The 12318-nt window shown below is 65.3% G+C and overlaps 1 protein-coding gene across 3 annotated transcripts in view; it reads left to right on the top strand.

Moving 5' to 3' along the window:
- LOC140385326 (activin receptor type-1-like) overlaps nt 1–12318 on the top strand; it is a 310011-nt gene that overhangs the window by 72758 nt on the left and 224935 nt on the right. The window lies entirely within an intron of this gene.

Below are 12318 nucleotides of genomic sequence, written 5' to 3'. Positions count from 1 at the left end.
AGCCGGGGGGAGAGCGAGTGAGAGCCGGGGGGAGAGCGAGTGAGAGCCGGGGGGAGAGCGAGTGAGAGCCGGGGGGAGAGCGAGTGAGAGCCGGGGGGAGAGCGAGTGAGAGCCGGGGGGAGAGCGAGTGAGAGCCGGGGGGAGAGCGAGTGAGAGCCGGGGGGAGAGCGAGTGAGAGCCGGGGGGAGAGCGAGTGAGAGCCGGGGGGAGAGCGAGTGAGAGCCGGGGGGAGAGCGAGTGAGAGCCGGGGGGAGAGCGAGTGAGAGCCGGGGGGAGAGCGAGTGAGAGCCGGGGGGAGAGCGAGTGAGAGCCGGGGGGAGAGCGAGTGAGAGCCGGGGGGAGAGCGAGTGAGAGCCGGGGGGAGAGCGAGTGAGAGCCGGGGGGAGAGCGAGTGAGAGCCGGGGGGAGAGCGAGTGAGAGCCGGGGGGAGAGCGAGTGAGAGCCGGGGGGAGAGCGAGTGAGAGCCGGGGGGAGAGCGAGTGAGAGCCGGGGGGAGAGCGAGTGAGAGCCGGGGGGAGAGCGAGTGAGAGCCGGGGGGAGAGCGAGTGAGAGCCGGGGGGAGAGCGAGTGAGAGCCGGGGGGAGAGCGAGTGAGAGCCGGGGGGAGAGCGAGTGAGAGGCGGGGGGAGAGCGCGTGAGAGGCGGGGGGAGTGCGAGTGTGGGCAGGGTGGAGAGCGAGTGAAAGCCGGGGGGAGAGCGAGAGAGTGTCGGGGGAGAGCGAGAGAGAGTCGGGGCGAGCGAGAGAGGGACGGGGGAGAGCGAAAGAGAGAGATGGGGGAGTGCGAGAGAAAGAGACGATGGGGGAGAGCAAGAGAGAGAGACGTGGGGGGAGAGCAAGAGAGACAGACGTGGGGGGAGAACAAGGGAGAGGGACGTGGAGGGAGAGCGAGAGAGAGAGAAGTGGGGGGAGAGAGAGAGAGAGACGAGCGGGGAGATGAAAGAGAGAGGGGGAGGAGGGGGGAGAGCGAGTGAGAGACGTGGGGGCAGAGCGAGAGAGAGAGACGGGGGAGAGCGAGAGAGAGAGCGACGTGGGGGGAGAGCGAGAGAGAGACGTGGGGGCAGAGCGAGAGAGAGAGACGATGGTGGAGAGCGAGAGAGAGAGAAGTGGGAGGAGAGCGAGAGAGAGAGCGACTGGGGGGGGGAGAGAGAGACTGGGGGGGAGGGATTGGGGGGGAGAGCGAGACTGGGGTGGGAGAGAGAGACTGGGGGGCGAGAGAGAGAGACTGGGGGGGAGAGAGAGAGACTCGGGGGGGGGGGGGGGGGAGAGAGAGACGGGGGGGGGCGGAGAGAGAGAGAGACTGGGGGGAGGGGAGAGACTGGGGGGGAGAGAGAGCACGAGGGGTGAGAGCGCGAGAGAGACGGGGGAGAGTGAGAGAGAGACGGTGGAGAGTGAGAGAGACGGGGGAGAGTGAGAGAGACGGGGGAGAGTGAGAGAGAGACGGGGAAGAGTGAGAGAAAGACGGGGAAGAGTGAGAGAAAGACGGGGGAGAGTGAGAGAGACGGGGGAGAGTGAGAGAGAGACGGGGGAGAGTGAGAGAGAGACGGGGGAGAGTGAGAGAGAGACGGGGGAGAGTGAGAGAGAGACGGGGGAGAGTCAGAGAGTGACGGGGAAGAGTGAGAGAAAGACGGGGAAGAGTGAGAGAAAGACTGGGGAGAGCGAGTGAGAGCCGGGGGGAGAGCGAGTGAGAGCCAGGGGAGAGCGAGTGAGAGACGGGGGAGAGCGAGAGAGAGACGTGGGGGGAGAGCGAGAGACGTGGGGGGAGAGCGAGAGAGACAGACGTGGGGGGAGAACGAGGGAGAGGGACGTGGGGGGAGAGCGAGAGAGAGAGAAGTGGGGGGAGAGAGAGAGAGAGAGACGAGAGGGGAGATGAGAGAGAAAGGGAGGAGGGGGAAGAGCGAGTGAGACAGACGTGGGGCAGAGCGAGAGAGAGAGAGACGGGGGAGTGCGAGAGAGACAGACGTGGGGGGAGAGCGAGAGAGAGACGTGGGGGGAGAGCGAGAGAGAGAGAGACGAGGGGGGAGAGAGAGAGAGAGAGAGAGAGTCGACGGGGGAGAGAGAGAGTGAGACGGGGGAGAGAGAGAGTGAGACGGGGGAGAGAGAGAGAGAGACGATGGGGGGAGTGCGAAAGAGACAGACGTGGGGGGAGAGCGAGAGAGAGATGTGGGGGGAGAACGAGAGAGAGATGTGGGGGGAGAGCGAGAGAGAGACTGGGGGTGGGAGAGAGAGGGCGACTGGGGGTGAGGGACTGGGGGGAGAGAGAGAGAGACTGGGGGGAGAGAGAGAGAGACTGGGGGGAGAGAGAGAGAGACTGGGGGGAGAGAGAGAGAGACTGGGGGGAGAGAGAGAGAGACTGGGGGGAGAGAGAGAGAGACTGGGGGGAGAGAGAGAGAGACTGGGGGAGAGAGAGAGAGACTGGGGGGAGAGAGAGAGAGACTGGGGGGAGAGAGAGAGAGACTGGGGGGGGAGAGAGAGAGACTGGGGGGAGAGAGAGAGAGACTGGGGGGAGAGAGAGACTGGTGGGAGAGAGAGAGAGACTCGGGGGGGAGAGAGAGAGAGACTCGGGGGGAGAGAGAGAGACTGGGGGGGGAGAGAGAGAGACTGGGGGGAGGAGAGAGAGAGGGAGACTGGGGGGGAGAGAGAGAGAGACTGGGGGGGATGGAGTCTGGGGGGAGAGAGAGAGAGATGTGGGGGGAGAACGAGAGAGAGATGTGGGGGGAGAGCGAGAGAGAGACTGGGGGTGGGAGAGAGAGAGGGCGACTGGGGGGGGGGGGGAAGAGAGAGACTGGGGGGGAGAGAGAAACTGGGGGGGAGAGAGAGACTGGGGGGAGAGAGAGAGAGACTGGGGGGAGAGAGAGAGAGACTGGGGGGAGAGAGAGAGAGACTCGGGGGGGGGGGGGGGGAGAGAGACTGGGGGGAGGAGAGAGAGAGACTGGGGGGAGGAGAGGGAGACTGGGGGGAGGAGAGAGAGAGGGAGACTGGGGGGGGGAGAGAGAGAGGGAGACTGGGGGGGGAGAGAGAGAGAGACTGGGGGGGATGGAGTCTGGGGGGAGAGAGAGAGACTGGGGGGGAGCAGAGAGAGAGACTGCGGGGGGGGAGAGAGAGAGAGATGGGGGGAGAGAGAGAGAGACTGGGGGGGAGAGCAAGAGAGACTGGGGGGGGGGAGAGAGAGACTCGGGGGGGGAGAGAGAGAGAGACTCGGGGGGAGAGAGAGAGACTGGGGGGGGGAGAGAGAGAGACTGGGGGGAGGAGAGAGAGAGAGACTGGGGGGGATGGAGTCTGGGGGGAGAGAGAGAGACTGCGGGGGGGGAGAGAGAGAGATGTGGGGGGAGAACGAGAGAGAGATGTGGGGGGAGAGCGAGAGAGAGACTGGGGGTGGGAGAGAGAGAGGGCGACTGGGGGGGGGGGGAAGAGAGAGACTGGGGGGGAGAGAGAAACTGGGGGGGAGAGAGAGACTGGGGGGAGAGAGAGAGAGACTGGGGGGAGAGAGAGAGAGACTGGGGGGAGAGAGAGAGAGACTGGGGGGAGAGAGAGAGAGACTCGGGGGGGGGGGGGAGAGAGACTGGGGGGAGGAGAGAGAGAGACTGGGGGGAGGAGAGGGAGACTGGGGGGAGGAGAGAGAGAGGGAGACTGGGGGGGGGAGAGAGAGAGGGAGACTGGGGGGGGAGAGAGAGAGAGACTGGGGGGGATGGAGTCTGGGGGGAGAGAGAGAGACTGGGGGGGAGCAGAGAGAGAGACTGCGGGGGGGGAGAGAGAGAGAGATGGGGGGAGAGAGAGAGAGACTGGGGGGGAGAGCAAGAGAGACTGGGGGGGGGGAGAGAGAGAGACTGGGGGGGGGGGGAAGAGAGACTGGGGGGGGGGGAAGAGAGACTGGGGGGAGAGAGAGAGACGGGGGAGAAAGAGAGAAAGACGGGGGAGAGCGAGTGAGAGCCGGGGGGAGAGCGAGTGAGAGCCGGGGGGAGAGCGAGTGAGAGCCGGGGGGAGAGCGAGTGAGAGCCGGGGGGAGAGCGAGTGAGAGCCGGGGGGAGAGCGAGTGAGAGCCGGGGGGGAGAGCGAGTGAGAGCCGGGGGGAGAGCGTGTGAGAGCCGGGGGGAGAGCGAGTGACAGCCGGGGGGAGAGCGAGTGAGAGCCGGGGGTAGAGCGAGTGAGAGGCGGGGGGAGAGCGAGAGCGAGACGGGGGAGAGCAAAAGAGAGAGACGGGGAGAGCGAGAGAGACGATGTGGGAAGGCGAGAGAGAGAGAGACGTGGGGGGAGAGCGCGAGAGAGAGAAATGGGGGGAGAGAGAGAGAGAGGGGAGAGGGGCGAGAGAGAGATGAGGGGGAGAGAGAGGGAGAGACTGGGGGTGGGAGAGTGAGGGCGACTGGGGGGGGAAGAGAGAGACGGGGGGAGGGACTGGGGGGGAGAGAGAGAGACTGGGGGGAGAGAGAGAGTGACTTGGGGGGAGAGAGAGAGAGACTCGGGGGGGGGGGGGGGAGAGAGAGACTGGGGGCGGGAGAGAGAGAGACTGGGGGGGGAGAGAGAGAGACTGGGGGGGATGGAGTCTGGGGGGAGAGAGAGAGACTGGGGGGAGCAGAGAGAGAGACTGCGGGGGGGGGGGGAGAGAGAGAGACTGGGGGGGGAGAGCGAGAGAGACTGGGGGGGAGAGCGAGAGAGACTGGGGGGGAGAGCGAGAGAGACTGGGGGGGAGAGCGAGAGAGACTGGGGGGGAGAGCGAGAGAGACTGGGGGAGAGAGCGAGAGAGACTGGGGGAGAGAGCGAGAGAGACTGGGGGGGAGAGCGAGAGAGACTGGGGGGGAGAGCGAGAGAGACTGGGGGGGAGAGCGAGAGAGACGGGGGGGGGGAGAGCGAGAGAGACTGGGGGGGAGAGCGAGAGAGACTGGCGGGGAGACATAGAGAGACTGGGGGGGGGAGAGATTCTGGGGGGAGAGAGAGAGACGGGGGGGGGGGGGAGAGAGAGAGAGACTGGGGGGAGGGAGAGAGATGGGGGGGCGGAGAGAGAGACGGGGGGGGGGCAGAGAGAGACGGGGCAGCACGGTAGCCTTGTGAATAGCACAATTGCTTCACAGCTCCAGGGTCCCAGGTTCGATTCTGGGTTGGGTCACTGTCTGTGCGGAGTCTGCACATCCTCCCCGTGTGTGCGTGGATTTCCTCCGGGTGCTCCGGTTTCCACCCACAGTCCAAAGATGTGCGGGTTAGGTGGATTGGCCATGATAAATTGCCCTTAGTGTCCAAAATTGCCCTTAGTGTTGGGTGGGGTTACTGGGTTATGGGGATAGGGTGGCGGTGTTAACCTTGGGTAGGGTGCTCTTTCCAAGAGCCGGTGCAGACGCGATGGGCTGAATGGCCTCCTTCTGCTCTGTAAATTCTATGATAGCGAGTGAGAGAGACGGTGGAGAGTGAGAGAGAGATGGGGGAGAGTGAGAGAAAGACGGGGGAGAGCGAGTGAGAGCCGGGGGGAGAGCGAGTGAGAGCCGGGAGAGAGCGAGTGAGAGCTGGGGGGGGAGAGAGAGAGAGAGTCGGGGGAGTGCGAGAGAGAGTCGGGGGTGAGCGAGAGAGAGACGGGGAGAGCGAAAGAGAGAGATGTGGGAGTGCGAGAGAGAGAGACGAGTGGGGAGAGCGAGAGAGAGAGACGAGTGGGGAGAGCGAGAATGAGAGACCAGGGGGGAGAGCGGGCAGAGCGAGAGAGAGTGAAGAAGGGGGAGAGCGAGAGAGAGAGACGAGGGGGAGAGCGAGAGAGACGAGAAGTGGGGAGAGAGAGAGAGACGAGAGGGGAGAGAAAGCGAGACTGGGGTGGGAGAGAGAGAGACTGGGGGGGAGAGAGAGAGAGACTGGGGGGGAGAGAGAGAGAGACTGGGGGGGAGAGAGAGAGAGACTGGGGGGGAGAGAGAGAGAGACTGGGGGGGAGAGAGAGAGACTGGGGGGAGGAGAGAGAGAGACTGGGGGGAGGAGAGAGAGAGGGAGACTGGGGGGAGGAGAGAGATAGGGAGACTGGGGGGGGAGAGAGAGAGGGAGACTGGGGGGGGAGAGAGAGAGAGACTGGGGGGGATGGAGTCTGGGGGGAGAGAGAGAGACTGGGGGGGAGCAGAGAGAGAGACTGCGGGGGGGGAGAGAGAGAGAGACTGCGGGGGGGGAGAGAGAGAGAGACTGGGGGGGGAGAGCAAGAGAGACTGGGGGGAGAGAGAGAGAGACTGGGGGGGGGGAGAGAGTCTGGGGGGAGAGAGAGAGACTGGGGGGAGAGCGAGAGACGGGGGAGAGTGATAGAAAGATGGGGGAGAGTGAGTGAGAGCCGGGGGGAGAGCGAGTGAGAGCCGGGGGGAGAGCGAGTGAGAGCCGGGGGGAGAGCGAGTGAGAGCCGGGGGGAGAGCGAGTGAGAGCCGGGGGGAGAGCGAGTGAGAGCCAGGGGGAGAGCGAGTGAGAGTCGAGGGAGAGCGAGTGAGAGCCGGGGGGAGAGCGAGTGAGAGCCGGGGGGAGAGCGAGTGAGAGCCGGGGGGAGAGCGAGTGAGAGCCGGGGGGAGAGCGAGTGAGACTGCGGGGGAGAGCGAGAGAGACTGGGGGGGAGAGCGAGAGAGACTGGGGGGGGGAGAGATTCTGGGGGGAGAGAGAGAGACTGGGGGGGGAGAGAGAGAGAGACTGGGGGGAGAGAGAGAGACGGGGGTGCGGAGAGAGAGACGGGGGGGGGGGGCAGAGAGAGACGGGGCAGCACGGTAGCCTTGTGAATTGCACAATTGCTTCACAGCTCCAGGGTCCCAGGTTCGATTCTGGCTTGGGTCACTGTCTGTGTAGAGTCTGCACATCTTCCCCGTGTGTGCGTGGGTTTCCTCCGCGTGCTCCGGTTTCCTCCCACAGTCCAAAGATGTGCGGGTTAGGTGGATTGGCCATGATAAATTGCCCTTAGTGTCCAAAATTGCCCTTAGTGTTGGGTGGGGTTACTGAGTTATGGGGATAGGGTGGCGGTGTTGACCTTGGGTAGGGTGCTCTTTCCAAGAGCCGGTGCAGACGCGATGGGCTGAATGGCCTCTTTCTGCTCTGTAAATTCTATGATAGCGAGTGAGAGAGACGGTGGAGAGTGAGAGAGAGATGGGGGAGAGTGAGAGAAAGACGGGGGAGAGCGAGTGAGAGCCGGGGGGGAGAGCGAGTGAGAGCTGGGGGGAGAGAGAGAGTCGGGGGAGAGCGAGAGAGAGACGGGGGAGAGCGAAAGAGAGAGATGGGGGAGTGCGAGAGAGAGAGACGAGTGGGGAGATCGAGAGAGAGAGACGAGGAGGGAGAGCGAGAATGAGAGACCGGGGGGAGAGCGGGCAGAGCGAGAGAGAGCGACGAAGGGGGAGAGCGAGAGAGAGAGACGAGGGGGAGAGCGAGAGAGACGAGAAGTGGGGAGAGAGACGAGAGGGGAGAGAAAGCGAGACTGGGGGGGGAGAGAGAGAGAGACTGGGGGGGGGGAGAGAGAGAGACTGGGGGGGGGGGAGAGAGAGAGACTCGGGGGGGGGGGGGGGGGGGGAGAGAGAGAGACGGGGGGGCGGAGAGAGAGACGGGGGGGGCGGAGAGAGAGACTGGGGGGGGGGAAGAGAGAGATGAGGGGGGAGAGCGAGAGAGAGAGACGGGGGAGAGTGAGAGAAAGACGGGGGAGAGCGAGTGAGAGCCGGGGGGGAGAGCGAGTGAGAGCCGGGGGGGAGAGCGAGTGAGAGCCGGGGGGGAGAGCGAGTGAGAGCCGGCGGGGAGAGCGAGTGAGAGCCGGGGGGGAGAGCGAGTGAGAGACGGGGGAGAGCGAGAGAGAGAGACGATGGGGGAGGGCGAGTGAGAGAGAGACGTGGGGGGAGAACGAGGGAGAGGGATGTGGGGGGAGAGCGAGAGAGAGAGAAGTGGGGGGAGAGAGAGAGAGAGGGGAGAGGGGCGAGAGAGAGATGAGGGGGAGAGAGAGGGAGAGGCGAGGGGAGAGAGAGAGAGAGAGCGACGAAGGGGGAGAGCGAGAGAGGGAGACGAGGGGGAGAGCGAGAGAGACGAGAAGTGGGGAGAGAGAGAGAGACGAGAGGGGAGAGAAAGCGAGACTGGGGTGGGAGAGAGAGAGACTGGGGGAAGAGAGCGAGAGACTGGGGGGGAGAGAGAGAGAGACTGGGGGGGGAGAGAGAGAGACTCGGGGGGGGGGGGGTAGAGAGAGAGAGAGATGGGGGGGCGGAGAGAGAGACGGGGGGCGGAGAGAGAGAGAGACTGGCGGGGGAGAGAGACTGGGTGGGGGGAGAGAGAGAGAGAGAGACGAGGGGGGAGAGCGAGAGAGAGAGAGACGGGGGAGAGTGAGAGAGAGACGGGGGAGAGTGAGAGAGAGACGGGGGAGAGTGAGAGAGAGACGGGGGAGAGTGAGAGAGAGACGGGGGAGAGTGAGAGAGAGACGGGGGAGAGTGAGAGAGAGACGGGGGAGAGTGAGAGAGAGACGGGGGAGAGTGAGAGAGAGACGGGGGAGAGTGAGAGAAAGACGGGGGAGAGCGAGTGAGAGCCGGGGGGAGAGCGAGTGAGAGCCCGGGGGAGAGCGAGTGAGAGCCGGGAGGAGAGCGAGTGAGAGCCGGGGGGAGAGCGAGTGAGAGCCGGGGGGAGAGCGAGTGAGAGCCGGGGGGAGAGCGAGTGAGAGCCGGGGGGAGAGCGAGTGAGAGCCGGGGGGAGAGCGAGTGAGAGCCGGGGGAGAGCGAGAGAGAGACGGGGGAGAGCGAGTGAGAGCCCGGGGGAGAGCGAGTGAGAGCCGGGGGGAGAGCGAGTGAGAGCCGGGGGGAGAGCGAGTGAGAGCCGGGGGGAGAGCGAGTGAGAGCCGGGGGAGAGCAAGAGAGAGACGGGGGAGAGCGAGAGAGAGAGACGATGGGGGAGGGCGAGAGAGAGAGACGTGGGGGGGAGAACGAGGGAGAGGGATGTGGGGGGAGAGCGAGAGAGAGAGAAGTGGGGGGAGAGAGAGAGAGACAGACGTGGGGGGAGAACGAGAGACGTGGGGGGAGAGCGAGAGAGACAGACGTGGGAGGAGAACGAGGGAGAGGGATGTGGGGGGAGAGCGAGAGAGAGAGAAGTGGGGGGAGAGAGAGAGAGAGGGTAGAGGGGCGAGAGAGAGATGAGGGGGAGAGAGAGAGAGAGGCGAGGGGGGAGAGCGAGAGATAGACGAGGGGGGGAGAGCGAGAGAGAGACGAGGGGGGAGAGCGAGAGAGACAGGGGGGGAGAACGAGAAAGAGAGAAGTGGGGGGAGAGCGAGAGAGAGAGCGACTGGGGGGGGAAGAGAGACTGGGTGGGAGGGATTGTGGAGGAGAGTGAGACTGGGGTGGGAGAGAGAGAGACTGGGGGGAGAGAGAGAGAGACTGGGGGGAGAGAGAGAGAGACTGGGGGGAGAGAGAGAGAGACTGGGGGGAGAGAGAGAGAGAATGGGGGGGGAGAGAGAGAGAGACTGGGGGAGAGAGAGAGAGACTCGGGGGGTGGGGGGGAGAGAGAGAGACTGGGGGCGGAGAGAGAGACCGGGGGGGGGGGGCGGAGAGTGAGAGAGAGACGGTGGAGAGTGAGAGAGAGACGGGGGAGAGTGAGAGAAAGACGGGGGAGAGCTAGTGAGAGACGTGGGGGCAGAGCGAGAGAGAGAGACGGGGGAGAGCGAGAGAGAGAGACGTGGGGAGAGTGCGAGAGAGAGAGACGTGGGGGGAGTGCGAGAGAGACAGACGTGGGGGGAGGGCGAGAGAGAGACGTGGGGGGAGAACGAGAGAGATAGAAGTGGGGGGAGAGCGAGAGAGAGAGAGCGACTGGGGGGGGAGAGAGAGACTGGCGGGAGGGATTGGGGGGGGAGAGCGAGACTGGGGTGGGAGAGAGAGAGAGCGACTGGGGGGGAGAGAGAGAGAGACTGGGGGGGGGAGAGAGAGAGACTCGGAGTGGGGGGGAAGAGAGAGAGAGACGGGGGGGCGGAGAGAGAGACGGGGGGGCGGAGAGAGAGAGAGACTGGGGGGCGGAGAGAGAGAGAGACTGGGGGGGAGCGAGTGAGAGCCGGGGGAGAGCGAAAGAAAGAGACGGGGAGAGCGATAGACAGAGACGATGGGGGAGGGCGAGAGAGAGACGTGGGGGGAGAGCGAGAGACGTGGGGGGAGAGCGAGAGAGACAGGCGTGGGGGGAGAACGAAGGAGAGGGATGTGAGGGGAGAGAGAGAGAGAGGGGGAGAGGGGAGAGCGAGAGATAGATGAGGGGGCGAGAGAGAGAGAGAGATGGGGGAGAGAGAGAGACTGGGCGGGGGGGCGAGAGAGACTGGGGGGGCGGAGAGAGAGACTGGGGAGGAAGAGAGAGAGACTCGGGGGGGTGGGGGGTGGGGGAGAGAGAGAGACTCGGAGGGCGGGGAGAGAGAGAGAGAGACGGGGGGACGGAGAGAGAGACGGGGGGGCGGAGAGAGAGAGAGACTTGGGGGGGGGGGGGGAGAGAGCCGGGGGGAGAGCGAATGAGAGCCGGGGGGAGAGCGAGTGAGAGCCGGGGGGGAGAGCGAGTGAGAGCCGAGGGGAGAGCGAAAGAGAGAGCCGGGGGAGAGCGAGAGAGAGAGACGGGGGAGAGCGAGAGAGAGAGACGATGGGGGAGAGAGAGAGAGAGGGGAGAGAGAGAGAGAGAGATGAGGGGGCGAGAGAGAGAGAGGCGAGGGGGGAGAGAGAGAGACGTGGGGGGAGGGACGGGGGGGGAAGAGAGAGACTGGGGGGAGAGAGAGAGAGGGGGGTGGGAGAGAGAGAGACTGGGGGGAGGAGAGAGACAGGGAGACTGGGGGGGGGGGGAGAGAGAGACTGGGGGGGGAGAGAGACAGAGACTGTGGGGGGGAGAGAGAGGGACTCGGAGGGGTGGGGAAGAGAGAGAGACGGGGGGCGGAGAGAGAGACCGGGGGGGGGGCGGAGAGAGGGAGAGACTGGGGGGGAGAGAGACGAGGGGGGAGAGCGAGAGAGAGAGACGGGGGAGAGCGAAAGAGAGAGACGGGGGAGAGCGAGAGAGAGAGACGGGGGAGAGCGAAAGAGAGAGACGGGGGAGAGCGAGAGAGAGAGAGACGTGGGAGGAGAGAGAGAGAGAGGGGAGAGAGAGAGGGAGAGATGTGGGGGGAGTGCGAGAGTGAGAAGTGGGGGGAGAGCGAGAGAGAGACTGGGGGTGGGAGAGAGAGACTGGGGGGGAGGGACGGGGGGGGGGAAGAGGGAAACTGGGGGGGGGGAGAGAGGGAGGGGGGGGGAGAGAGAGAGAGGGGGGGGGGGAGAGAGAGAGGGGGGGGGAGAGAGAGAGACTGGGGGGAGGAGAGAGACAGGGAGACTGGGGGGGGAGTGAGAGAGACAGATGGGGGAGAGAGAGAGACTGGGGGGGAGAGCGAGAGAGACTGGGGGGGGGGAGAGAGAGAGACTGTGGGGGGGAGAGAGAGACTCGGAGGGCGGGGAGAGAGAGTGACTCGGAGGGGGGGGAAAGAGAGAGAGACGGGGGGGCGGAGAGAGAGAGAGACTGGGGGGAGAGCGAGTGAGAGCCGGGGGGAGAGCGAGTGAGAGCCGGGGGAGAGCGAGTGAGAGCCGGGGGAGAGCGAAAGAGAGAGACGGGGGACAGCAAAAGAGAGAGACGGGGGAGAGCGAAAGAGAGAGACGGGGGAGAGCGAAAGAGAGAGACGGGGGAGAGCGAAAGAGAGATGGGGGAGAGCGAAAGAGAGAGATGGGGGAGAGCGAAAGAGAGAGACGGGGGAGAGCGAAAGAGAGAGACGGGGGAGAGCGAAAGAGAGAGACGGGGGAGAGCGAAAGAGAGAGACGGGGGAGAGCGAAAGAGAGAGACGGGGGAGAGCGAAAGAGAGAGACGATGGGGGAGAGCGAGAGAGAGAGGCGAGGGGGCGAGAGAGAGAGAGGCGAGGGGGGAGAGAGAGAGAGAGGCGAGGGGGGAGAGCGAGAGAGAGACGAGGGGGGGAGAGAGAGAGAGAGGCGAGGGGGGAGAGAGAGAGACGTGGGGGAGAGCGAGAGAGACAGACGTGGGGGGAGAACGAGGGAGACGGACGTGGGGGGAGAGCGAGAGAGCGAGAAGTGGGGGGAGAGAGAGAGAGAGGGGAGAGAGAGAGATGAGGGGGAGAGAGAGGCAGATGCGAGGGGAGAGAGAGAGGCGAGGGGGGAGAGCGAGAGAGAGACGAGGGGGGAGAGCGAGAGAGAGACGAGGGGTAGAGCGAGAGAGAGATGTGGGGGGGAGAACGAGAGAGAGAGAAGTGGGGGGAGAGCGAGAGAGAGACTGGGGGTGGGAGAGAGAGACTGGATTGGGGGAGAGAGAGAGACTGGGGTGGGAGAGAGAGACTGGGGGGAGAGAGAGAGAGATTGGGGGGGAGAGAGAGAGACTGGG

This window comes from Scyliorhinus torazame, chromosome 11 (assembly GCF_047496885.1).
Source record: "Scyliorhinus torazame isolate Kashiwa2021f chromosome 11, sScyTor2.1, whole genome shotgun sequence".
Taxonomy (NCBI): domain Eukaryota; kingdom Metazoa; phylum Chordata; class Chondrichthyes; order Carcharhiniformes; family Scyliorhinidae; genus Scyliorhinus; species Scyliorhinus torazame.
Note: the sequence above shows the minus strand (reverse complement) of the source record. Positions and strands in the feature narration are given on the sequence as shown.